Source organism: Papio anubis, chromosome 9 (genome assembly GCF_008728515.1).
Source record: "Papio anubis isolate 15944 chromosome 9, Panubis1.0, whole genome shotgun sequence".
Taxonomy (NCBI): domain Eukaryota; kingdom Metazoa; phylum Chordata; class Mammalia; order Primates; family Cercopithecidae; genus Papio; species Papio anubis.
In genome coordinates this window covers 81,491,477-81,517,936 of record NC_044984.1, presented here as the reverse complement: position 1 = coordinate 81,517,936, position 26,460 = coordinate 81,491,477, and positions in this window count along the sequence as shown.

Sequence of the window (26,460 nt, the reverse complement as noted above, 5' to 3'; positions counted from 1 at the left end):
TGTTGGCAGACTGACAAACTGCATTTGCCACCCAGAAGGAATGATGAGGCAGTCACACTACAAGTGCAATGTTTCTTGTGATTAGGTACATCTGAAGCCTGTTGGTAATTATATGAACCCGTGATCAATTAATCACCTGACCAATCATTAACTCGTCCTCCCTGCTCTTGCTACCCAATAAATACCAAGGGTTGTGGAAACTCGGCAGCTGCCTTTGCTCACTGGAAGGAGGGAGCTCTCTTCTTCTTCCCCTTGCCCTTTCCTTTAAAACAATTTCTTTTGTCTTAAGCTTTCATTTCTACATTCGTCCCTTTGTTCGTAATGACGGTCTCAAGCAGTAACAGTAGTAACTGCTCGAATGATGGTCTCAAGTAGTAACCATGGCAGTCTATCACAAGTGGCACCTAAACAGGGACAATCAGGGAGAAACAGAGACCTGAAGAGACCTGAATGGACCTGAAGAGGCCTGCAGGGACAAAGAGATATAAGTATGGATAAATAGAAATAAGTAGGGATAAATAGAGTCAAATAGAGATAGGTCGGGAAAGACAGGGACTTGCAGAAACTAACAGGGACCATAGCAACAGACAGGGAAAGATAGGGACAGATAAGGTCCTATAGGGACTTGAACGAGGAAGGTCTGCTGGAGCAGAAAAATCTAAAGCCCAGAAAAAACTGAAACCAACCAGACTAACAAGAAACCCTGTTACAAGTCAACATACACTAGCAAATACTAGCAAAGACTAGCAGAAACTTGCAGGGACAGACAAGAACAGATAGGGACAGATAGGGTCCTATAGGAACTTGAACAAGGCAGGTCTGCTGGAGCAGAAAAAACTAAAACCAACCAGACAAATGAGAAACCCTGTTACAAGCCTGCCAACATTCTGCATTTATGAGAAACAGCTTGCTGCTTACTCATATAGCCTCCAGTGGTATACTGAGTTGATCACGACCCTCAATCTTTTGGCCTCCAACATGAAGCCATTAATTTTCTTTAGAATACACGAAAATTCTTTGAGATAGACTTAAAAGAATTAGAATGAATAAAAAGGGTGTCAGTTTTAGTAGCTATATTTTTATGGTTTTGAATACAAGCTCTACTTCCTCCAGTTAGGTCTGGATCATTTTTCAGGATACAGTAAACAGATACTATGTCTGCATATCAATTAATAAAAGCAAAAAACAAAGTATTAAAATGCACAAAAGGAGTATTATATTTGCTGAAGGAGTATTTATTTGCTAAAAATTTCATATATTTTATTTCATTTTGAATGATGTGTTAAGTGAATGCACACCTTTTAACAATTATTTTAAATTATTATCTTGTTTTCGAATGCTTGATTTTTTTTCCCAGAATTTGCTTTTAAGAGTACTTAGCTATGAACATAATGCACATATCTGCACATGTAAGTCATATCCTTTGAGTATATACCTAGAAGTTAAATTGCTAAAAAGTTGGACATGTATAAGTTCATAATTATGAGATTATTCTAAACTGTAGTACCAACATTTTTCAAATCGAATATATAATTTTCACTCTCACATAGAATGAAGCCAGGTAGACTGGCATCTTCCCAAACATTTCTTATTATCAGATTTGTTATTCATGATACATGTTTTGTTCATTAAAATGGGTATAAAATATTATTCCATTGTGGCTATAATTTTATTATTTGAACACTAATAAGGACAAACATTTCTTCATTTATTCTTGGCTACATTTCCTCCTTTTTAAGATACATATTTATGCCATTTTTCCTGAGCTATTTAAACTTTTCTTATTGATTTATATAATTTCTTAATATATTCTAAATACTACCTTATTTTGACCATGTACATTTCAAATTTTTTTCCAAGATCATACTCAGTATGTGTTTAATTAATTTATGAGTAATGAATGAAGTCATTTGTTCAATACAAGATTTTGCATTCAGCTGATGTATAGCTTTCAGAAAGCCATTAAATTCCTTTGAATTTCAATCTTCTCTGTTTAATACTTACAATACATACTTCATCAATTTTGACTTCACTGTTTAGTTTAATGAGAAGTCGATACAGTGCAGAAATTGAAAAGCATTCTATGCAAGTGTATTTATTGTTATTTCTCTTTTGAATGTTAAATGTAGAAAGATTGATGCATGCATACATACATATAAATTACATATATACATAGATGATTAAATAATAGAGACAGATGATAGATTAGATTGCTACATAATAGACAGAGCTATATTTTATGAGTAAAAGAAATACTATACTATAGTGTTTCTACCTTTCCATCAATAAACATAGCACATACACTTTTTTTCTGACATTGTAACCAAATAATATTTCTTTGAAAACTCATTTATTTAATTTTAATCATAAAATAAACTGTTTAATTTTACTTAACATTTTTATTGAAGTCAAATTTTAAGAACCAACACAATATTCCAGATTCATCATACTTTAAATAAGGATAAGAATCGATTTTCTCTGTTGTTTTCAGTATGAACCTGTTCAAGTTTTGCTGGATTATTCCTCTAAAGAAAAATGTACCTATGTCCAGGTATTGAGGTACAGTATATCTGAAGTTGCTTCACGAAGTTTCAGCTAGTAACACATAACTGACCAAAGGAAAATTAACTCTGGAGCACACTGCATAAAATTATATTTCCATAAATCATCTAACTTGAACTCTTCATTTAATATGGCCAATTATTCAAAGCATAAAAAGTTGGTATTTTATAATTTAAAAGGTGAGTAATAGTTTATCTAATGAAATCTCCAAATATGTCTTAGAGATTTACATAAATAAGTTTTAATATAACCATGGAGGTACACAGAAAATAAAATGTCCTATTTAGCATATAATTTTGAGCTCAATTTGAACAGCTTATTTAATAAAAGTGGCATTTATATTGCTGACTGAATTATGTTACATTAATTTTGGGTTTTAGTTTGCATTTTTTTTAAACCATATAGTTGGACTATATACTAACGTAGGAAAAGAAAATTGATAAATCCTAATCTGACCTAATCCAGAAAAAAATGCATATCTTAATAAATGTATTATCTCATTAGATACATGCTATTATTTTAGCTATGTTAATGTCATGTTCAGGTTCAAATGATTTAAACAAAAGTATTTTATATATTAGTGCTACTGTTAACTACATTCTAATAAATTTGAAAAATTCTACTAGTTTGTAAAAAAACATAAATGAAGAATTTAAACATGCATGGTTGATACTTCTCCATACAATGTTCATAAGAAGGAGAAAGCAGATGTTCAGATGTAATATAAACAAATATTGCCACATGTAAATACGACCTTAGCTAAGCTAAAGAATCTTTGGTAGTAAGGTCTCTTACCTGAATGATCTTAAGAGATGGTTTAATTGGAGTGAAAAATTTGGTGTTATTTTGGTATTTGTAAAAAGTTGGTATTATTTGCCACACACATAGGACTTCTTGCAAGACTACCAATCAATTTCTGAAGAGCACCAACTCAGTTATTATGGCTATATAATAAAGCCAATTACTTAGTGACTTCGAACAACAACATTTATTTTTCATGTAGCAGTTCATCTCTGCTGTACTCAGCATCACCTAGGGTGGCTGGGCGAATAGGACTAGAATACTCTGAAGTCATGCTGAGACTATGTGAGAACACCTGGAGGATAGAACATCTGAATTTCCTCAGCTAACTCTCTCTATATCTGGTTGTCTCTTCCTGTGGTCTCTCCAGCATGGTGGTTTCAGTACAGCCAGATTTCCTACATGTCAATTCAGGACTCCTCAAACACTTGTCCAAAAAAGAGGCAGATAGAAGCTTCAGAAATCACATGCCATCGCTTTCACCACAATATATTGATCAAGGTAGTTACAAAGTCCACTCATTGCAAGAATTAAAAATAGTGCTCTTTACCTCTCAATAGAAGAGGGTCAACATGAAATTTCATGAAAAGAAGGGTTATATATACAGATATTCCTCGATTTATGGTAGAGTTGTCTCAATAAACCCATCCTAAATTGAAAATATTGTACCTGGATTACTTGTAATAGGACAGGTTAATTTCAACATAAGCCCATTGTACTGAATGAATATCACTTTGTCACCATTGTAAGGTCAAAAAATTATTAAGTTGAACTGTAAGTCAGGAACTGTCTCTCTCTGTGTGTATGTGTGTGTGCACACATATATGTACATATGTGTATTGTATTTGGAAAATATCTCTCTAAAGCTCTGATGTGGAAAACAGATGCTAATAGAAAACATGTAAATGCAACCTAGCCTAAATGAGAAAAACAGAACATCCGCATCAGTAATAGGTAACTGAAGAAAGTCACTGACTGAAAGTATGATGAATCTAGTAAGATTTTGATAGTGCCACTATTGTGAAAAAAATCACCCAGAATCAGCTGAAAACCCCAGCATCAAATGCTGCTTCTGCTTTTACTACAACGTAAGTGCCTAAAGGAGGAGCTGGCAATAAAGAACATGGGATCACAATTTACAGTTAAATAAATCTTCCTATCTGAAAATTATTTTATCCTCTTTTTACTGCTACACATTGTCTTTTGTACGAGGGAATCAATGTGAGGGAACAGTAGTTACTTCATCTAAAACTCTAAACAGAACAATTAATGTCTACCTGGGACATCACTGGGTGGGGGACACTATTTAATACCTATAACTTGTACTTAGATGGTGCTTTAGAGTGTGCTGGCTGACTCCTTTTAGTATATTAAGCATTCTCTTTCTATTCATGGACTTCTCTTTCTCAGGCTCTCCTACTTATTAAAACCTGTACGTTTCACCTTGCCTGCCCTTTGCAGACCCATCTTTTGTAATAATGTCCTTTTTTCTCCACCTCCCTGTCCTGTATATGTGACTTCAGCTTATCCTGACATCTGTTTGGGCTTTTTGTCCTAAGGCTAACCATAAGGTAGGCCTGCTCACTCTCATATCCAGCCCTAGTTTCCAGAATTTCCTTGCAGAAACTGAACCCTGGTCCCTCACTTTGTGGGTGAATGACCATGAATTTATATTAAAAAATTCTGTTTAAATTACTCCATTAAATTTTTTCTTTTTTTTTTTTTTTTTTTTTTTTTTTTTTTTGAGACGGAGTCTGGCTCTGTTGCCCAGGCTGCAGTGCAGTGGCCGGATCTCAGCTCACTGCAAGCCCCGCCTCCCGGGTTCACGCCATTCTCCTGCCTCAGCCTCCCGAGTAGCTGGGAGTACAGGCGCCCGCCACCTCGCCCGGCTAATTTTTTTTTGTATTTTAGTAGAGACGGGGTTTCACCGTGTTAGCCAGGATGGTCTCGATCTCCTGAACTCGTGATCCGCCCGTCTCGGCCTCCCAAAGTGCTGGGATTACAGGCTTGAGCCACCGCGCCCGGCCCATTAAATTTTTTCAATCCTATGACTTAGGCTCAACATGACTGTTTTTGTTTTAGAGTAAAGAAGAGCTATGATTTATTAAAATCATATAACATATAAATAATAGGGTAATTAGAATTTAGGTATTCTGACTCTAATCTAGATCTTTTTTTTTTTTTTTTTTTGAGACGGAGTCTGGCTCTGTCGCCCGGCCTGGAGTGCAGTGGCCGGATCTCAGCTCATTGCAAGCTCCGCCCCCCGAGTTTACGCCATTCTCCTGCCTCAGCCTCCCGAGTAGCTGGGACTACAGGCGCCCGCCGCCTCGCCCGGCTAGTTTTTTGTATTTTTTAGTAGAGACGGGGTTTTCCACCGTTCACTTTGTGATGGTCTCGACCTCCTGACCTCGTGATCCCGCCTGCCTCGGGCCTCCCAAAGTGCTGGGATTTCAGGCTTGAGCCACCGGCCTCTAAGTAGATCTTTTTTTTTTTTTTTTGAGACGAGTCTCGCCTATGTCGCCTAGGCTGAGTGCAGTGGCCAGATCTCTGCTCACTGCAAGCCTCCTGGTTTACCATTCTCCTCCTGCCTCAGCCTCCTCCCCGAGTAGCTGGGGAGCTGCCTGGCTAGTTTTTGTATTTTTTAGTAGAGAGGGGGTTTCACCATGTTAGCCAGGATGGTCTCAATCCCCTGACCTCGTGATCCGCCCGTCTCGGCCTCCCAAAGTGCTGGGATTACAGGCTTGAGCCACCGCGCCCGGCCGATCTTTCTATATATCACAAGAATCATTCAAGTATTTTGGTATCAGTCAAGCCTTTAGTATTTCTGAAGGTAAACTTTAATGCCTCTATTTCTCAAGCATATCTGTATTTCAAACATCTTTTTTGTCAAAATTAAGAATTAGGTAGTACATATGTATTATTTGATATGCACTGAGTATTTCTGTAAGTGCATTTGATGCATTATTTATTTAATTATGACAGCAATACCATGAGGAAGTTAAATACAGATATAGTAGAGAGTTGATTTAAGTTTGGAGCTGGTGTTTAATACTAGACAGTGTGCCTCCAGATTTAATGTTCTTGCCCATGATATAATGCGGCTCCTATCAAACCAATGGTCTCCTTACAACTTTAGCAAACAGCTTTGTACAAGTTAACACAAAAGGAGAATCAAACAAGAAATGTTTAAAGAAAAATTTGTAAAAAATTAAATTTAGAAATTCTTAACTTGATTGTTGATGTATTTCTTGCAAGACTATTCATTATAAAATCATTTCTTAGTTGAAACAATTCATCAGATATATATTTAAAACACATCTAATAACATTCAAATGAGCACACTGATTTTTTTGGCACTAGAAAAAGGGTACTTCCAAGAGTTCTTAAAGAAAATGCCTAAGGCAGTAATTCATTAATCTCAAATATAGCCAGATGAATATACCTTCAAAATTGTTTTTCTAGATTAAATGGGTATCTATTAACTTAAAAATAATAAAAATGTTATTGCTTTATGAATTCAAATAATGGAAGACATTAAATCAATATAATGTTATGAATCATTCAATGTTCACACCATTATAATTTCTAAAACTACCTATGTAATTTAAGACAATTTAATTTCATCTATTACTGATTAAATATGTGGTGCCCATTCTAGTAACTATTTCAATTTACCTCAGTGGGACCTGGATGTGAGACATGGAATCAAAGGAGATCATGTCGGAGCATTAAGATTTGATTTTGGACTTGCATGGGACCTGTAGCCCCTTTGTTTTGGCCAAACAAAACAAAGGGAGGTAATTGAATCATGGGGCAAATCTTTCCCATGCTGTTCTCATAATAGCGAATAAGTCTCATAAGATCTGATGGCTTTAAAAAGAGGTGTTATCCTGCACAAGCTCTCTCTCTCTCATTTGTTGCCTGCCGCCATCCATGTAAGACCTGACTTGCTCCTCCTTGCCTTCCGCCATGATTGTGAGGCTTCCCCAGCCATGTGGAACTGTAAGTTCAATTAAACCTCTTCCTTTTGTAAACTGCCCAGTCTCAGGTATGTCTTTATCAGCATCATGAAAGTGGAGTAATACAGGGTCCCATCCCTTTTCCATTAATGCCATAAATTTAATATAAGATACTAGATGACATTGTGAATTTGACTAATATTGTAACTTGTAATCTTACAGAATCAAACTTTGTTTTTGTTTTTGACTATGGTGGTGCTCTGGCTTTTTTAAAAGGGAACATCTAATATAGTAAGAAAAAGTATATGCCATGGAATGAAAATTTGAAATTAGAAACTTAAAGAGTTTTCATTCTTTCTTTCAGATTGTACAGTGCAGCTACCAGTAACCACCCCACCACACAGATGCTGAGTTATTCTTATGTTCATTTTGTTCTGTGGCCCAGCCACAAATTCTTGCTAAGATTTGTCTTGGGTGGTCATTTCATTTTAGGTCACAATAACTCATAATTTAACCAATTATAATTTTGAAAGCCCTGAGATTCCAGAGACAAATTTCTGTTTGTTAGTGTTTTACTACCCTTGTTTTTAACTAACCAATGTAATATTTTCAAGGAAAACTATAGTATGAGATTTGAAAAATGGATGGAAGCTAGCAAAGATGTGTCATACAACCAGTCTGATCAACACATTGATGCTTACATCACTTAACAATGCACAACTCAGATTATATTGCTGACTGTGACAACCCTGGTCTCTACAACCAACTGCTGTACTTCAATAACTTGGGCACCTGGAAACTCAGTGTTCTACCTGTGGCCTCTGCTGCCATTCTCAGCCAGAATGGATTCTTTTTGAACCCTAAGTCTTTAGGTTTCAAATTTTATATTCAATTTCATTAACAGATACACCTAACATAAAATACTAGTGTTTTTGCTGCAAGAGAACATGAAAGTGAGGAAAGTGAGGGTCTCATTTATCTACAGTAGGCCATGAATCTCCCCAATGTTCTCATAAATCAGAGGGTAATTCAAGCAGACAGATCTTAAAGCAAGGGCAACAAAAATAAATGGCATTTATCTGTTTTGTATACGTGTGACTACTCATACATAGAAAGGTGATTTGAAGTAGATACTAAGAATATTAACAATGCAGGTTCTGGTAGCTAGGATAAGAACTTTATTTCACAGATTAAACAAAATTATGACTTGTTTTTATAGATAAATGTTCACTGGAACCGAACTATAACTGTCATTACCTATTATCTCTGAATGTTGTTGCTCTACTGCAGCAGAATTGAGTAGCTGAGACAGACCATATGGCACAAAAAGTCTAAAATACTTAATTTCTGACCTTTACAGTAGGAGTTTGCCAAACTCTTCTACAGATTATTAATATTCTCTGAAACTATGGAGACAAAGCATTAACTATTGTGGTAGTCTTGCAGATAATTCTAATTTTCATTATAATTTTAATTTAAAAAATTATGCAATAAAAAATTTACTTACATTTCTCTTGGAGAAAATTGACATTCCAAAATTGAGTAAAATAAAAAAGGAAAAATGTTTTTGAGGAAAAGTACACATGACATTGCTAATGAAATTTCTATTAAAAATGTTAGAATAAATATGTATCACACAGGTCAAATGAACATTAAAATATGTGCTCAGAAATGAGTTCCTTATACAATTGAGTTTGTTTTTAAAATACATTGATGGTTTTCACTTTCAGTAACTTGAGGAAATAGACATCTAGATGAAAAGGTTCTGGAGGCAGTTTACAAACTAAAGTACTTTATAGACATAAAAATACATTGTTTGTCTTTAAATAAACATCTTATGTTGTAAAGATTTACCTATCTACAAACCCATTATTTTTCCCACACTATTTTTTCTTTATACATTAATGTTGTATATTTTCCTATGTTTTTGAAGTCACCAGTTTGAGACAAACATAATTTATATTTTCTAAAGTGCTAATTCTGCTTCACAAAAGGAAATGAAACCCAAAAGCAACTCGCTGTCATTAAGCAACCGTGTTTTCTCTTGAGCTGTGAACTGCAAAATGATATAGAAACAGCAGAAGCAATAAATTTAGAGCATCTGCAATTTTCAAGCAGTTTCCATAATAAGTAGCCAGAATGTTTGCTTTGTTTTTTGGCTAACCACCAGTTTCCACATAAAGATTATATCTGTTTATTGATCTGTGTGGTGAAATGAATCATAAAAGTTTCTTTTTTTTTTTTCCTCTCTCTCAAGAATGATTTTCAATACTGTGGTTTGGCGGGAACAAACTAGCAAATTATATGTATATTATATATATAATTTTTTTTTTTCTTTTTTGTAACGGAGTGTTGCCATGTTGCCCAGCCTGGAGTGCAGTGGTGTGACGGTCGGCTTACTGCAAGCTCCGCCCCCTGGGTTCATGCCATTCTCCTGCCTCAGCCTCCCGAATAGCTGGGACTACAGGAGCCTGCCACCATGCCCGACTTTTTTTTTTGTATTTTAGGTAGAGACGGGGTTTCACCGTGTTAGCCAGGATAGTCTCGATCTCCTGACCTCATGATCCGCCTGCCTCGGCCTCCCAAAGTGCTGGGATTACAGGCCTGAGCCACTGCGCCCGGCCGCAAATTATATATTAATCCAAATTTTATTTTGTGGGGAATGTGCCTGATAGAAACATATAAATGTTTCTTTGTAACTAATTAATCAATTATTTAGAGACAGGCTCTCACTTTGTCACTCAGGCTGGAGTGCAGTGGCACAATCATAGCTAACTGGTTCACTTGTAGCCTCGAACTTCTGTACTGAAGCAATCCTCCCACACTGGCCTCCCGAAGTGCTAGGAGTACAGGGGGTGAGTCACCTTTCCCAGTCATTAATATTTTGATTAAGCATGTACGGACCCACAGGTCTACATAACATAACCTCTACAGTGTCATTTTTCCATGGCTCTGGTAAAATTGAACTGTAATAAAAACTCCCTGATGCTTCATTTAAACAAAGAAACAAGAAGGCACAAGTAACATACCTTACTATTTGAGTTAAAATAAAATCCTAACAGGTTATGTGTTTGGCAAATGTTTAGTCATTGGCTATTAATATTGCAGGAAAATATTTTTTTGTTGTCAATCTTCTTTCCTCTAATATATAAAGTTAAGCCTATTATGCTAACATAAACATTTATTTAAATGTATTATTTGAAAAAGAAGAGGAAAAATCAAATGCTATTTGGACAGATAAGCAAATTGTATTTAAATTGCTCATAAAGCTAGCACAGAGCTTGACATATCTCAAATGAAGAGGCCTGTAAAGAAGTGTTGTTATACAAATTAAGTCTGATTACAGATATAAATTATATGGAATGGAACAGTTGGTTATGTGACTTAATCACAATAAATAATATTTAATTAGTTTTTTTCTGGGAACTATGCTAAACACTTTATAAGCACTTATATAAATCTCTTAAAAGCATTAAGCAGTGTGTCCCCATTTTACAGATTAATAATATATTTTATAGAGAGAAAATAATTACCAATGGTAACACATTACTATGTGTCAGAACAAAAATTTTAACATGAAGGCATTTCTAAAAGTTGAAAGCATCACAAAGTCAACTGCCTTTTTGGCTCTGCTTTTAACAATGTAAAGAATAACGAGGCGGGCGGATGACGAGGTCAGGAGATCAAGACAATCCTGGCTAACACCGTGAAACCCCGTCCCAACTCAAAATTCAAAAAATTAGCCCAACGTGGCGGCAGGCGCCTGTAGTCCCAGTACGGAGGCTGAGGGAGGAGAATGGCGTGAACCCGGGAGGCGGAGCTTGCAGTGAGCAGAGATGGCGCCACTGCACTCCAGCCTGGGAGACAGCAAGTCTCCGTATCAAATAATAATAATAATAATAATAATAATAAAAATAATAATAATAATAATAATAACAATAATAAGCTAATAGACTCATAAAAGGTAAATCCAAACCCATCTTCTAATAATAACCCAGAATCTGCTTATCCCATTAGGAAGGCCCAGACATACACTGCTTTATGTAGCATCTATAAATGGACTCAAGTAGATTAGAGCGTCAGGTTGTTTCTTTTGTTTCCAACCTCCTTTACCCTTTATTCTTCCCTGTTTTCTCCCTTTGCTCTCCGTTTATAAAACAGGTGGACTTTATTTTACAATGTTCTTATTTCTGGAAGTCCATCTATGAGAATCCGTATTGTGGGGAAAGATTCTGGTACCTAGTACAAAATTCTTGAACATTTCAATACCTTCCAATATGGTAAAAATAAAAAATTTACGTAATTTCAACAATGGTGAAAGAAAACAATGAATAAAATATTTATGATGCTGTATTAAGAAATTAACACTGGCCGGGCGCGGTGGCTCAAGCCTGTAATCCCAGCACTTTGGGAGGCCGAGACGGGCGGATCACGAGGTCAGGAGATCGAGACCATCCTGGCTAACACGGTGAAACCCCGTCTCTACTAAAAAATACGAAAAAACTAGCCGGGTGAGGTGGCCGGCGCCTGTAGTCCCAGCTACTCGGGAGGCTGAGGCAGGAGAATGGCGGGAACCCGGGAGGCGGAGCTTGCAGTGAGCCGAGATCGCGCCACTGCACTCCAGGCCGGGCGACAGAGCGAGACTCCGTCTCAAAAAAAAAAAAAAAAAAAAAAAAAAGAAATTAACACTGTTCACAAGGCATCCTTTTTAGTAGCCTACTAAAAATAATACTTAGATATTTAAATGAAATCTTCCTCACTGATAGAGAAACTAGATTTATAGCCAGTTAACCTGTGACATTTAATCTCAAAATTTTTCTAAGTGTGCCTTTTATTTTTTTTATTCTATTCCTTCATTTCCTTCCTTAGGAAGCCCCCAGTCTTCTGTCTAAAGCAAAGTTGATGTGATAATTATTTAGATACGACATTAGTACTAGTTACAAATGCAGGTCTAAAAAGATGACCACCATAGTAACATCAAAGTCATTTGTATGGCACACATCAGGAAAATAGTAATTTCTCAATGAGCATTAATTCTCAATTTATAGAAAGACAAATCATGCAATTCTGAACTGAAGTTGTGTGTCATACTGATAATCTGGTCTTCATCATATTCTCAAGTTGTATCTAATATTTTCTTCTCTACTCCATATTGGTATACGAAAAACACTGTAAAAAAATATTTTCCCCTTTTTGGAGGGAAATTTCTTTTTATAACATGTTTAATTATTTTAAGAATTCTCCTTATTGTACTAACTTGGCTATTTAACTGTTTCACTCCTTTTTTTTGTTTTACTTTCTCTAATAACAGATGGGTCTTCCTGATATGGGCTTTCTAAAAGTATTTCTACTCCAACCTTCATTGTTAAATGAAGTATAGATCATGTTATTAGCATTTGTATCTAAAATCCCACTCAATCATTCCTATTACAGGTAGTTGTTCCAGTTTGTCCAAATTGAGCTTAATAAAAAATATCAATTCTTTTCAAGAATTTTTAGGTGAATTTTGATTTCATAGAAAAAAACAAATGAAGTCTAATTACAGACAGGAAACTATTATTATTGAAGTATCCAAAACTTGTTTCATTTAATTGGCATTAAATTATTTCTGTTACTCCCTGATGCTTCATTTAAACAAAGAAACAAGAAGGCACAAGTAACATAAGTTACTATTTGAGTTAAAATAAAATCCTTGTGCTACTAATTCTAAAGTAAAAAGTAAAACTGTTATGTAGCATCAATACATTATCATTTGTGATAAAGAATGTCAAATATATTAGGTAAAATTTCAAGCTGGGAAAAATTAAGAGATATGTATTTATAATACAATCTTCTCCCATAAAGTTATATAATAGAAATATATACTATATTAATATCTTAAGTATATTAATAATACTGTAATACATTTAGTATAGAATTATATATATATTTAGAAAATATATGTATACGCACAAGTGTACACACACACACATACACCCTGACAATCATAGTAGGTTAAAAACAATCCTGCCATTAGAATCCCCTGTGAATTAATTTTCACTTCATAATTTTGTAGTTTCAAAATTAGATAGTGTTTTAGTCCATTCAGGCTGCTACAACAACTTAAGACTGGTAACTTATAAAACATAGAAATTTATTTTTCACAGTTTTGGAGAATGAGAAGTCCAAAATCAAAACATTAGTGGTAACTAGTCAGAACAGGGCCTACTTCTTCATAGATTTTACCTTCTAGTTGTATCCTCACATGGTGGAAGGATGAACAAGCTCCCTCAGAACTCTTATAAGGGCACTAATCCCATTCATGAAGACTCTACCCTCATGACCTAACCACTTTTCAAAGGGCCCAACCTCGTAATACCATCACCTTGGGGGTTAGGACTTCCACATATGAATTTCAGGGGGACACGAACATTCAGACCATAGCACATAAGTATGGAATATTACATATACAAATATGCAGTTTTTATTTTAAAAAATATCTTTTTGAGTTATTGTCTTTCACGATGTCCAAATAGCTACTCTTCCTATGGCAAGAAAATGCCTTTTCTTTTTCAACCATTGCCAACTCTATTGTTAATCCTACTTTCTATTGCATTTGACTATACTGTGGAAATATAAGGAGGTTCACAGTCAATAGCTAATAAATAGCAACATATCACACATACACATATATAAACATATATATACTATATATATATACACTATATAATATAGATACTTTATAGTATATATTTACAGGATATATGTATTTTATTACAAGATATATATACATATAAATTACAAGGTATATATGTATACACACAATGTATACACATATATACATATATACCTTGTAATTAAATTAGAATCAACATTAATCCAGACAATGCAGTAATTTAGTTTTAATGACTCTTGACAGGGAAGACTAAGATCATTCTATGAAGTCTGATTCTCAAGCCCTCAGGTCTCTTTAAAACCTTTCAACAAGATTTATTTCTCATAAGGAATCTAATTTGGTGCCTTAAGGTTACCAAAGATGAGGAGAATAAATTGTTTTAGTGCCTACACATTTTTCCTTTAACATTGTTAATATCCTGGTCAGAAACCAAGCCTAATCATGTGTTCTCTACAGCACTTAGGTCTCAATAAATGTTAACTGACAATAGCAACAGGAAGCATTCCTAATTCCTAGTTTTCCTGTTGACCGTTCCAATACTTTCTTACTAGGTGTTGTGAATATGCCAATATTTTTCCACCAATCAAAAGGGAAATCATCCAAAAACAATACAATTGTCTTTGATTTGAGGTGTCCATTTGCTATAAGTATAGCAGGTATTTCTTTAATGATTATTTGTCTTCAAAATTCAGGATTAGAATCTTATTGTATTTGATAGTTAATCTCTCATGAGCAGCTCACTGCAGCTCTAACTAGAAACCATTAGAAAGTAAGTTATCTAATTATCTTTGAACTTGTCATTATTGCAGTGGCAGAATTCTAAGTTTTGCAATTTTTGTATTACACATTATAATTACATTAAAGATAAAATTTATTTTCTAATTTTACCTTGTACTTAATACAAAAAAATATGCAACTCCTCATAAAATTTGGAATTATGTGAAAATATCATATTTACTTTTTTTTTTAAAGCCAGGGATCAATGAGACTTCATTATAAACATACACCTTTCCATAAATGCACATATGAGGAAAAATGGTTAAAAATGAGTTTTCTCCACATGCACTTACATGAATCTATGAATCTACAAAATACTATTTAAACCATCAGTCTCATGAATATGTCAGAATTCTTAATGGTTTGTAGTAAAATACAATCAAACTCTAAGAGCAATAAAATAGCATAAAGCGAGAGTAATTTTCAATGAAATAGGTATGTTAAAAGCCTGGAAAGTGGTAAGTTAAAAGGCTGAAAAATTGTAACTCATTGTAGAAGTAAGTTTGAACCCTGAAAGACTATGTCAGTGTAATTATGCCTCTGTAGAACAGCACACTTTTAATAATTAATGGGGACAATTGGACATTTTCAAACTACAGTAATTGATCTTTATCTATGAAGATAAACTAATGGGTTAAGTAAGAAACACTTGTAACATGCAATCTGTAAGTAAATCAGTTTAAAATTCCATTTTCTTAAAACATGATCTTACCTGAATAGTATTATGCAGAATTTCATTTATGTTTGAATATCTGGGTCACTGTAAATTTACACAATTTTCCTAGCACCCTTGAAAGAAAGATAATTATTTTTAGAGGAAGTTAAATCATGCATTATTGATCCATCCATTCATTTATCAACAGAAATTTGAGTTATATTCCATGCAAAATATTTTTCAAGGTGGTAGGGATAAAACTAAATGGATAATCCCTGCCTTAATGGAGCATATTATTGCTTTTTTTTTTTTCCCCCTGGAACTTAAATGCTTCAGATGTCTATTCACATATCTTCAAAATAACTGAAAAAAGTATTTGGAGAAAAAGCTATTGAATTACAGATGGAAATATTGAGACTAAGAAGCTTGATTAACAGACAACTCCTAACATAGGATTCCTGATTTCCAGGAAAATACTCTATTTGCTCAAACATACAGGTTTTCTTCACAACATATAAATTTCCAATTATTCTAGAAATCGTTTTCTTGGTATATTTACTTAATTTCATATTTAATTGATGTGGTACTCAGCAAAGTGGAATTGTACTGGAAATAGATCTTAATCAGAAATTTACTCTAAGATTTACTAAAGAAACCTACATTTATTGTGTTCTTTCTTTTTGACAGTAGGTGAGATACCAAAGTTATAGAAATGAGAGTAAATGTTGGCATTTTTCCTCTTACTGTATATATTGTTAGGTTTGTGCCTATACAAGAGGACTCACTTTAATATAAAACCCACATTAACAAGATTTCAAAACAGAAAATAAAGAAGTTAAAGCTTCTCATCAGTTTCATATAATCATGATACATCATAGTCTGTTCTTCTCAAGTTTAACAATGTAAGCCAAGGAACCCTAACCTAACATGATGATATTTACTCAGCTAATACATATGCAAACTTCCCCAACCTTCCTCTGAGGAAGCTTTAAACTGTCAATGTTCATCATCGGTATATTTTTTTCTGTAAATGATGCATTTGCAAACTGCTGAAAACACAAAGCTGAAAGGATAAACTCCCAACCTAATCCCACCACAGAGAAGTGTTGAAAATATACAATGTGAATTACTCTCCTTTACCCCAGCCCCAGCCATTTCCTGCTGATCCTCACCAAACACAATGCATTGTTGTACAGAAGTTCCTATCTGTACATCCTGGCATTCTTGGTCTCATATACACATAATACTCTGTGTTGGCTTTCTAGGGCTGCTGTAACAAAGTGCAATTAATTGGGGGCTTAAAGCAACAGACATTTATACTGTCATGTTTCTGGAGGCTGGAAGTTTGAAATCTAGATGTCTGCAGAGTCATGCTTCCTTGGAGGGCTCTGGGAAGGCATCTTTTCCTTTCCCCTCTTAGCTCCTGGTATTTGCTCTTGGGTACTTCCTTGACTTGTAGATGCAGCACTTCAATTTCTGCTATTATAACCGCATGTCATTCTTCTTCGTATGTCTGTGTCTGCTCTTATAAAGACATCATCATTTAGGATCTAAGGCCCACCCTGATTGAGTATGATTTCATCTCAATTTAATACATCTGAAAAGATGCTATTTCCAATTAAAGTCATATTTTGGGGTTCTAGATAGGCGTGGCTTTGGGGGGCAGGGCACTATTCAATCCAGTACATATTGTATATCTGTGCGTACATGCTCATGTTTACTATTATTGCATAATTCAGTTTAATTCTATCTCCTTTTAAAGAAACTGAAAGAAATTGGTCCCTCAATATTATTTAAGTCTTTATGGGACTCCTCAATGAAGAAAATCACGTTAGGCAAAACAGTGCAAAAAAAAAAGAAGCCATTAAACCTCCAAATTAGATAATTATAGGAAAGTTAGTCATTAGTTTCCATTGACAAAGATTTTCTCCTTGACCAAACTCTAGTCAGGGTCCTCCAAGTCCTTCTTTATGACAAGGCCTTAACATTGGCCTCTAAAGACTTGAATAAAACACTAACATAGTCTGTAACAGCTCAAGGCCACATCCTTAGGATGACCCTATCCTACCTTAAAATATGCCTCCCAAAGGGAACTCAGGACTGCCAAAATAATTCGCCACTTGTCCAGCCAACATTTGAAGAGAGTCTCTGTCTTCCAGCCTCTGTGGGAGGGGAAATGCCTAATTTCAATAAGGGCCAGTTAACAAACAGGTGAATTTCACTTTTCTGACTACTGAGCCCTCACTCACCTGGTCTCCTTATTACCCCAATTTTCCTTTAAAACTCTCAGTTACCTCTGTACAAGGTTCAGTTCATACTGGGCTCTTTTCCCAGTTACAAAAGTATTACTGATTAAAATCTGTCCTTACTACTAAAACTGTGGGGTTTGGCTTTATTTATCTTTTTTTATTATTATGGTTAGATAATAGTTACACTGTGTGCCTACACAGCACATAGTATCTTTATAGTGGTTTTCACATTGTATTGAAATTATACGCATGACTATATCTACAGCTGGATTATGAGCTACTTATGGATAGTAGCTACATCACATATTTCTGAACTGTCAAGGTTTGATACAGTGGCCAAGATATAGCTGGCATTTAGTGAAAGTCACAGGTTGAGCTCAAACTGGAATTCAAACATATCTGGAACACTGATGAGTTAATCTCAGGTTTATCTGCATAATCAAATATCTCATTTACTTGCAAGATCAAAGGTTTCTTTTTTAAGGAAATCAGAAATCAATGAGACAAACTACCGAGAAAAAGAATTCACCAGAGTGGCAAGGGATTCTGAACATAAGACTAGATAGTTCACTTGGATATGTTCTGTATGCTAGCCCCTTTTTGACAAATAATTCCTACAGAATGTAGAAAAACTGTGTTTGATTTAAAAGAGTTATTTCACTAAAAACTGTAAGTTGTGGGAGCATAAACAGCTCAATTTGGCTAATATTTGACACAACATGCCAAAAAGAAAGGATGCATCTTCTCCTTACTTCATGCGCCTGTGGCTCCAGATTTCTGCCACATTGAGAAATACCTATACTCAATAGTGATGAACTTATTGATAAACATGAGTGAGATGCCCTCAGCTAAGTTCCAGGCATACTTAGAAGGCCATTTAAATGACCTACACAAAATTCCAGTTGACATTGACTGTCTATAAGTCCATTAGTATTGATGGGTGAGTAGGAGTTAGAGAAATGTGGGTTACACAGACTAAAATGGAATGTGTTACACTACAAACTATTGATTTAAAAGAGGAGAATGATTGGAGAAATTTTTTAAAATGGATCACGTTATAAATTTTAGATGGAATTCTAAGGTTTAAAAACTTAGCTAAGTAACCTTACGAGGACTTTTCAAACTTGTATTTGAAAAGAGTTACTGTAAACACATACAAGTTCATAAAGAGCTTGGAAAGTGTCATAATTTCCAACCTGTTAATGCAAAGCAAATCTCTGGTGACTGATATACATAGAAACAGATTTTTTTTAATGAAAAGGCTTTATTGGTATAAATTATTCCTTATGTTCTCCCAAATGACAAGTCTGAATTCATGAGCATTATTTAACAACAACAAAATAAATGTGTTTTGTTAGATTTTTTGAGTCTAGTTACAAACCTACACTATCTTTAGACTCCATGAAACTAACATTTAGGAGCAAATGTAAATAGCTACAGAAACTCATAAAATTTATTGAAATTATATTCTTAACTTACTAGATTCAAAAATTTAATGCAAAAACCAGTTAAGAAAGTTCTAAAGAATTTTTTTTCTGAAGATTTAGTTAATTATAATCTCCCGTCAGAGAAAATTGCTTTCATTTATGCTTTACAAAGGTTTGACTCTTTTTGTGTGTTGTTCTATATTCCTGTATGGTTAAGAGTTTAGTGGCACAATGTGAAGCTAAATCTTCTGAGGAAAGCATTTCAAAGTTTAATATTATTACCTGCAGATTTAAATTACAATCATTTCCTAAGAGCTTCACATTTATTTCCATACTCTTTTAGGCAATTACCTAACCCAATGTTTGAATGAGGGAAAACAAGATATGGAAAAGACAAGGAAGGACAAACTTAGCAAAGATCTTCCTCATACAGAAGAAAAATCTCCCTTTTTCCATGGATGGCCATCCCCAAAATGGTGTTTCTCCAAGGAAGTAGTAAAATGGGGTTACCAAAATGTAGGCATATGTGTCCTGCCATTTAGTTAACTACTATTTTTCTTCAACTCAGCTGTTACTTTCTTAGGAAATACTTGCCTATTCTGTGTGACTATATTATGTTCTTGAATATTATTCTCTTATAGCACCATGTTGTCTTTAGAAACACTGATCACAGTGATAAAAACAATATAAAGCTGAACTTCAGAAAGACAGATGTGGGTATATGCTTGCTTACATTGTAGTTGCACCTCTTAGTTGAATAAACAAAAGAATAAATGATTCAGTGCTTGTCAAATTTTGTATCCAGTACACAGTTCCCAAATTACTCAGTGTAGACAAAATAGATATCAGGCCACACACAATTAGTAAATTAAAATAGTTGACACACACACACGGTCCCCACATTTATCAGCTCACCTGTAGAGACAGCCTGACCATGCTTACGTATACGTATCGATATGTCAGTACTTAGCCAAAAATACTGGCTTGGCACATGTCTCCTTAGCAATTATAAGGAAAGATAAAGAAGGCTTATGCTTACGGAAAATAGTCTGCACATAGCACTGAATCATGAGCCTGATCGATATCTTTACTTTTGCAGAGGGAGGAAAAGAGCAGTACATTTTTGCTTTTAACACCATGCCTTTGGTGCACAGTTCATTGAAACCCCATTAGAGTGATGTGTCTTTAGAATAAATTAGAGCTCAAGCTCTAAGAAATAATTAAACCACAAGCTTCTTTATCCCATTTTCTTGTGGACATGCCAACTGCATTTGCACACATGCTGTTAGGGTAAAGTACCCATGTGAGCATTCATGGAAGTGAACCATCCACCCCTAAAACACTGTAAATTTGAGTGTGGCTTTCTTTATTGTTACACTGCAGTACCAGACAGAACCTTGTCTGAGGTGGAGAACAAAATAAGTTCAAATGGCACCTTTGTGAACTTTTTGAATCGCTCAAAGCATAATAAAGTACAGTTATTGACTCCAGTTTTGGAGAAAAAAAAAATGTTTAGCTCAATGTATAAGTAATTTTTAAAGTATTTTAAAGTATAGGTTGATTTTTAAAACCATTTATGAAGATGTATTCTAAAACTCATATGAATTTCATTGAAGTGAATAAGAATATTTTAATACGAAAGTAAGCAACCCCCCCATCCACCTCAATAGGCACCCTCGAAGTTTATGGCCATGTAGTACGGTTTCCAAAAATCACTAATTTTGCAATTTTGAGTGAGAAATATAGGGATTTCCCCACATATGGGTTTGGTACCTTGCCTGTGAATTTGTAGTCCCACTCGGTGCCCAGAGGTAAAGCAGAGTGGTTATAGAGCGAGGCCAATAAAATTCAGCTTGCTTTAGTTAAAAAAAGAAAAGAAAAGAAAATTTGAACGATATTTTTTCCTGTAGTAACTTTGCATTCCATTGTAATCAGAGTGTGAAGAATTTGATATCAATGAACAATTATGATAGGATTTGTTTTTTCCATTTTTATCATGTGCCAGGACTTTTTGTACAATAACCATATTAAATATAATACACTCATTCTAATGTTGAAAAGATTTAAATTTACAGACATACATTTATCTGCACAGTATCACACAGCCAATTGACCTTTGATTCAAATGCAGATTGGGCTTATTCAAAACTCTGCTTTTTCCTTTTTCTTCATTATTTATCAAATATCCAGATAACTAATGCTACCTTCCAATTGTCAAAATTATTGCAAGTCTGGATTTTTAAATATGGAACTCTATCTAAAATATATTAAGTAATTCCTTTTATTCTTGAACAGTTGCTATCAAAATAAATTCTACCTTTATGGCTTAATGGTCCACTTTAGGAACAAAATGGTCCTCATTAGGGAATTCTGTGTTGCATGTTACAACACAGTGATGCATTGATGGGCTATTTGTGACAGTGGAAATGCTTGCTCATATGTTAAAGAGTCTATGGCTAGTCTATTTTTGAATTCTCTTTTCTGATTTGCTAAATTGTTTTTCGTTTTTCGTCCTTCTTATCAGGCTGCTGGTTGTTAATTTGGGTTCTTGTCTATTTGTCTAACTCCAGGCCGGATGGCATTTTCTAAATACATCTCCCGAGAGATCTTCTAATTTATAAAAGTAATTAAGCTCTTAGTGGAGCGCCACCGGACTCCACCTTCTAAAAAGAAGGTGGGTGTTCTAACACAGATTTTATGATGTGTGTGTGTATTTATGTATGCATGTGGTTGTGTGTTTGATGAGCCTTTGCTAAGTAGACTCAGTTTCTCAGCTACGGTCCCAATAATTAAATTTTCCAGACCAGTGATCCACAGATAAAAGAGGTATTACTCTAGTTAAACATAAAAATTATTTTAGAGTGAAATGTATATATCTAACACCAAGCTATTGTTTTAAAAATCATGAAACAGCCATATGCTGAAATACTATGTAGCAATTATAATAATTTTTAACAAGACTACTAAGATGGGAACAATTTCAAACATATTTTATACTACAAATTCAGTGCCACTATTTTATAAAACCAATTATGTAAATATAATATGAACATAAGATACAGTAGAATGATTTGTTATAAAAATGACACAAGTTATTATTGGTTATTAGGGTTAAGAATCAGAGGTCAATATTTATCCAGAATAAATAAGCTAAAAAATAGTTGTAGAACTATTACAGAAATACAAAGACAAATGACATATAAAATAAAAATAAGCACTAAAAATTATTGTTTCTTGGAATATAACTGGGGAGTAGAGAAGGGTGTTTTCTGTTGTTTTATTGCCATTGCCTTATCTCCTTGACTTTAAAACGATGTGAATATATTGTATGACATTGATGAAACTAAACTAAATAGACTAGAATAAAATAAACTATCTGAAGAGATAGCCTTACACTGCAATTTTATCAAAGAGCATCAATCACTAACACAATGATCCTTGCTTAGAATTTCTCAGAAGGGAATGATTCCTACCACCATTGGCATCAAAATGAAAATGCACCTTTCATAAAGCTGTAAGAACAAATGCATCTTTGGGCTTTGTTACAAAACCTCATACAAATTACACATTTAACTAAATAGCACACTTTTGCATCCTAATATCAATGGGTCAATACTTTCTAATAATATCAAATGATATATAGAAACAGCTTTCTTTTCAAAAGGGATGTGAAAGCTACACTGATATTTGTGAAGTATTTCTTCTGTCAACATCTTTCAATGATTTTCATTAAGGTAGAGTTTCTATTTCAATGGATCATCATTTTCAAACAGGTTTTCCATTAAGGCAGATGTTCTAGTTCAGATGCATTCCAGCTCCATTTTATTACTGATTTTCTGTGCTGATGTTCTATGAGACCAAAGAAATGAAAACCCATATTTCTACAATTGAATGACATAAATAGCTTAGGATATGGTGAATAAAGGAAAATGTGCTTAAATGTTTAACTTATTATGAACAATAATATTCTACTGTCTTAGTCAGTTTGGGTCGTTACAACAAGTACCATAGACCAAGTGGCTTATAAACAACACATTCATTTCTCATAGTTCTGAAGGCTGAAGTCTGAGACCAGGGTACCAATATGTTTGAGTTCTGGTGAGGAGACTCTTCTGGCTTGTAGCCTGCCATCTTCTCCTTGGCAGAAAAACAGCTAGAGAGCTCTTTGGGGTCTCTTTTACAAGGTCACTAATTATATTCATGAGGGCTTCACCTTCAGGATCTAAATTATCTCCCCAAATCTCCACCTTCTAATACCATCACAATGGAGATTATGATTTCAACATACGAATTTTGAGGGGCCACAAGCATTTAGTTCATACATCTACAGATGACAGCATCTCTATTAAGCCTCTATATTGTCACAAATAACACAAGCAGATTAATATATGCAGATTGGTCATTTATTTTCTCCTTTTATTCTCACGTAAACTTTGTCTTTAAGACAGAGAAAGAATGAACATGAAGAAGTATGTTCAGACCTTTGACAAGACATAAAATAGTTCTTCCTTTTAGATTATGGGACATATTTATCAAAGAAAGCATTTCTGATATTTTATTATACTATAATCACAGTAAACTAATTTGCCAGAATTGTATTCAAAAATTACAAAAGAACATTTTACTGAGATATTTGGAAATGTTGTGAAAGTATGAAAATTACAAATAACCAAAATGTATAAACTTTTGAATTATGTATTAATGAAACTAACTGGTTTTAAATGAAACTGTTAGATTGATAACTATATAAAGTACATTTAATGTTAGGAAGATCAAGAAGCAAGAAATATTTTTCTTGTAAAACATAAATAACCAAAACTGATCCAAGTAGAAGTTGATTAGAAATACCATAAAATGGGTTAGAAAAGTAAATAAAGCGCTAACTTTAAAAAAGTAAATAGATCTAGAATATCTTAATACTGAGTTTTAGTAAAAGAGTAACTGACAAATAATTCAAATGCTAATACATTGTTTTAACAAGTATTTAGTGAGCCTTTCTCTATATCACATAGTGAATTGCCGAGACTGCTGCAGTGAAAAAAAGAAAAATCAAGAAACCTCCATTGATAGAAGCAGACAGTAGTCTGCAGTAGGGAAAGAAGAACAGTCAATTTGAGAGCTGTTAAGTTAATTTAATTTTATGAATTTCATTTAATTTTACTAATTTTTACATTTAATTTTGCAAATTCCAGCATCAGTTTTATACCAAAATGGAATTCAGCAATAAACCAAAGCAGAATATATTATTAGAAAGGTTATTCCACAGATGAAATAATACAATATAAAAGATGATTACATATTGGAAACAGTATATTCATAATTTATTGCATAAAAAAACTTAAGAATAATCCAATAAGATCATGACAATTGCTTGAAAGTCACTCCAAAAATTTTGCAGCCATTTTAAAAGTAAACTATGAATTGAAAGAACTGAAGAAACCAATTTAAACATGAGACATTATTCTTAATATTAGAAACTGATAGAGACACACTTTTTTAGCCATTGTATTTCAACATTTTGCTAGAGTTTCCAGTAAAGGGGCTAAGTCAAGAAACACTGAAAAATAAGCATTTAAAACATAATTCTATACCTGTAAATAAAAAGACCAGTAAAAATATAAACAAAACTATTAGAATAAGAGAATTTGAGTAAGTGTGTCAATGCCAAATAACTATACCAAAGTCAAAGTTTTCTCTTCAAATGCCATCAACAAACAGTGAGAAATAAAGACAATAAAATATTCCATTCAAATAGAGACAAACGCATGCTATATTCTATAATCACAAAAAATTATTGAGAAATACTATACGCCCCTAAGTACTTTAACCTTAATAAATTATTTTATCTCCATTTTAGATATGATGAATGTTTCTTTCTAACCGTATTTTTTTTAGATCATGGGAAATACATTTCAGTGAGGTTAAATTATGTATCCAAGAACAAACAGCTAATTAGGGGCAGAAATGAGTTTCAAATCCTCTACACTCATAATTACTACATTTTTCTGGCTTTCTAGTTTGTCTTTGGGTCTAAATTGAACGCGAAAATGTAGAAACTTTGCAATTTCTGCTTGAATATTGAATGTTAACACTTTTTCAGAATTAGTTACATAAACTATCATGAGGTTCATATGAAAAAAATATTACCCCAAAATATCCATTAAAATTAAATGATAATAATTAATAAGTGAAGATGTCCTTTTATACCACATATTACAGTTTATGATGAAACATTTTCATCACATGAAATAGTGTTTAAATATTTAGAGACATATTTATCACACCAAATTTATTGGTGAACTAGAAACAAAAATTCATTCTGATACCAACCTTGATGCATTTTTTCAAAAACAATCTCCTTCCCTTATATTATTTATAATACCATCTTGGAAAATGATGTTGATTGGCAATCAATCAGTTACCAAGGAGCCACTTCAATAGTTTGGCCTAGGCAGCTTAAAAGGAAATTTTTAAATTATTTCTATTTATACCAAAACCAAAAATTATCTCTTTTCTTTGTTTTATTTTTACTTTTTTGTCCTTAGGAAAATCAACAGTTTTCCATGAATACAATTATGACTCTTACAATGCCCATGCTCCCTTTTTCCTTGTGAAAAGAGGAGTTTTCATATAAGAAGATATGAATGGACATTTACATGTCAACTATAATAAGCTGGCATAGGCTTCCATATTTCAAGTGGCTTCAAATCAAAATACTGATTTAAGTTATTATTATTGTCATTTTACAAAGGAGAGTTTGAGTAGTTTTGCCAAGGCCACATAGCAAGCAATTGATAATTCTAAAATTTAATCTGTTGTCTGCTTGACACAAAAGACTTTCTATTGCACTCTCAGGAATAGGAACATTTTTATCTCAATTTAATTGGTGTGTAATTCATCTCATTGAATAATTTGTAAAATTAAGATATTTAAATTTTTAAATTTAATATCTTGGTGAGAAAAAAGTATTTCTTATATACATGATAGTGATAAATATTAAATGTTAATTTGTGATCATTAGTGATAGTGATAATGAATTTAACTATTTTAAGCATTGAAGATTCATTGAAAACTAATAGAAGGTTATATAGTTTCTTAAATAATTAATCAGAGTGCAGACAGTATGACAAAAGTTTTTTTTTTCTTCTTAACATATTGCTTTTTGTAATCATAAAAATAATTTAAAATTACTGCTGATGTTAATTACATGAAATTTAGAGAAATATTTAGAAAATATGAGGAACAAAATCCAGAATTAGCAGAAATTCCACTATTCAATGTTAACTATAAAATTTTTGTAAATTTTCAGACCTTTATATTTTATTTATAGATTTTAAGATTGCTATACAAAGTTTATTTATTTATTTATTTATTT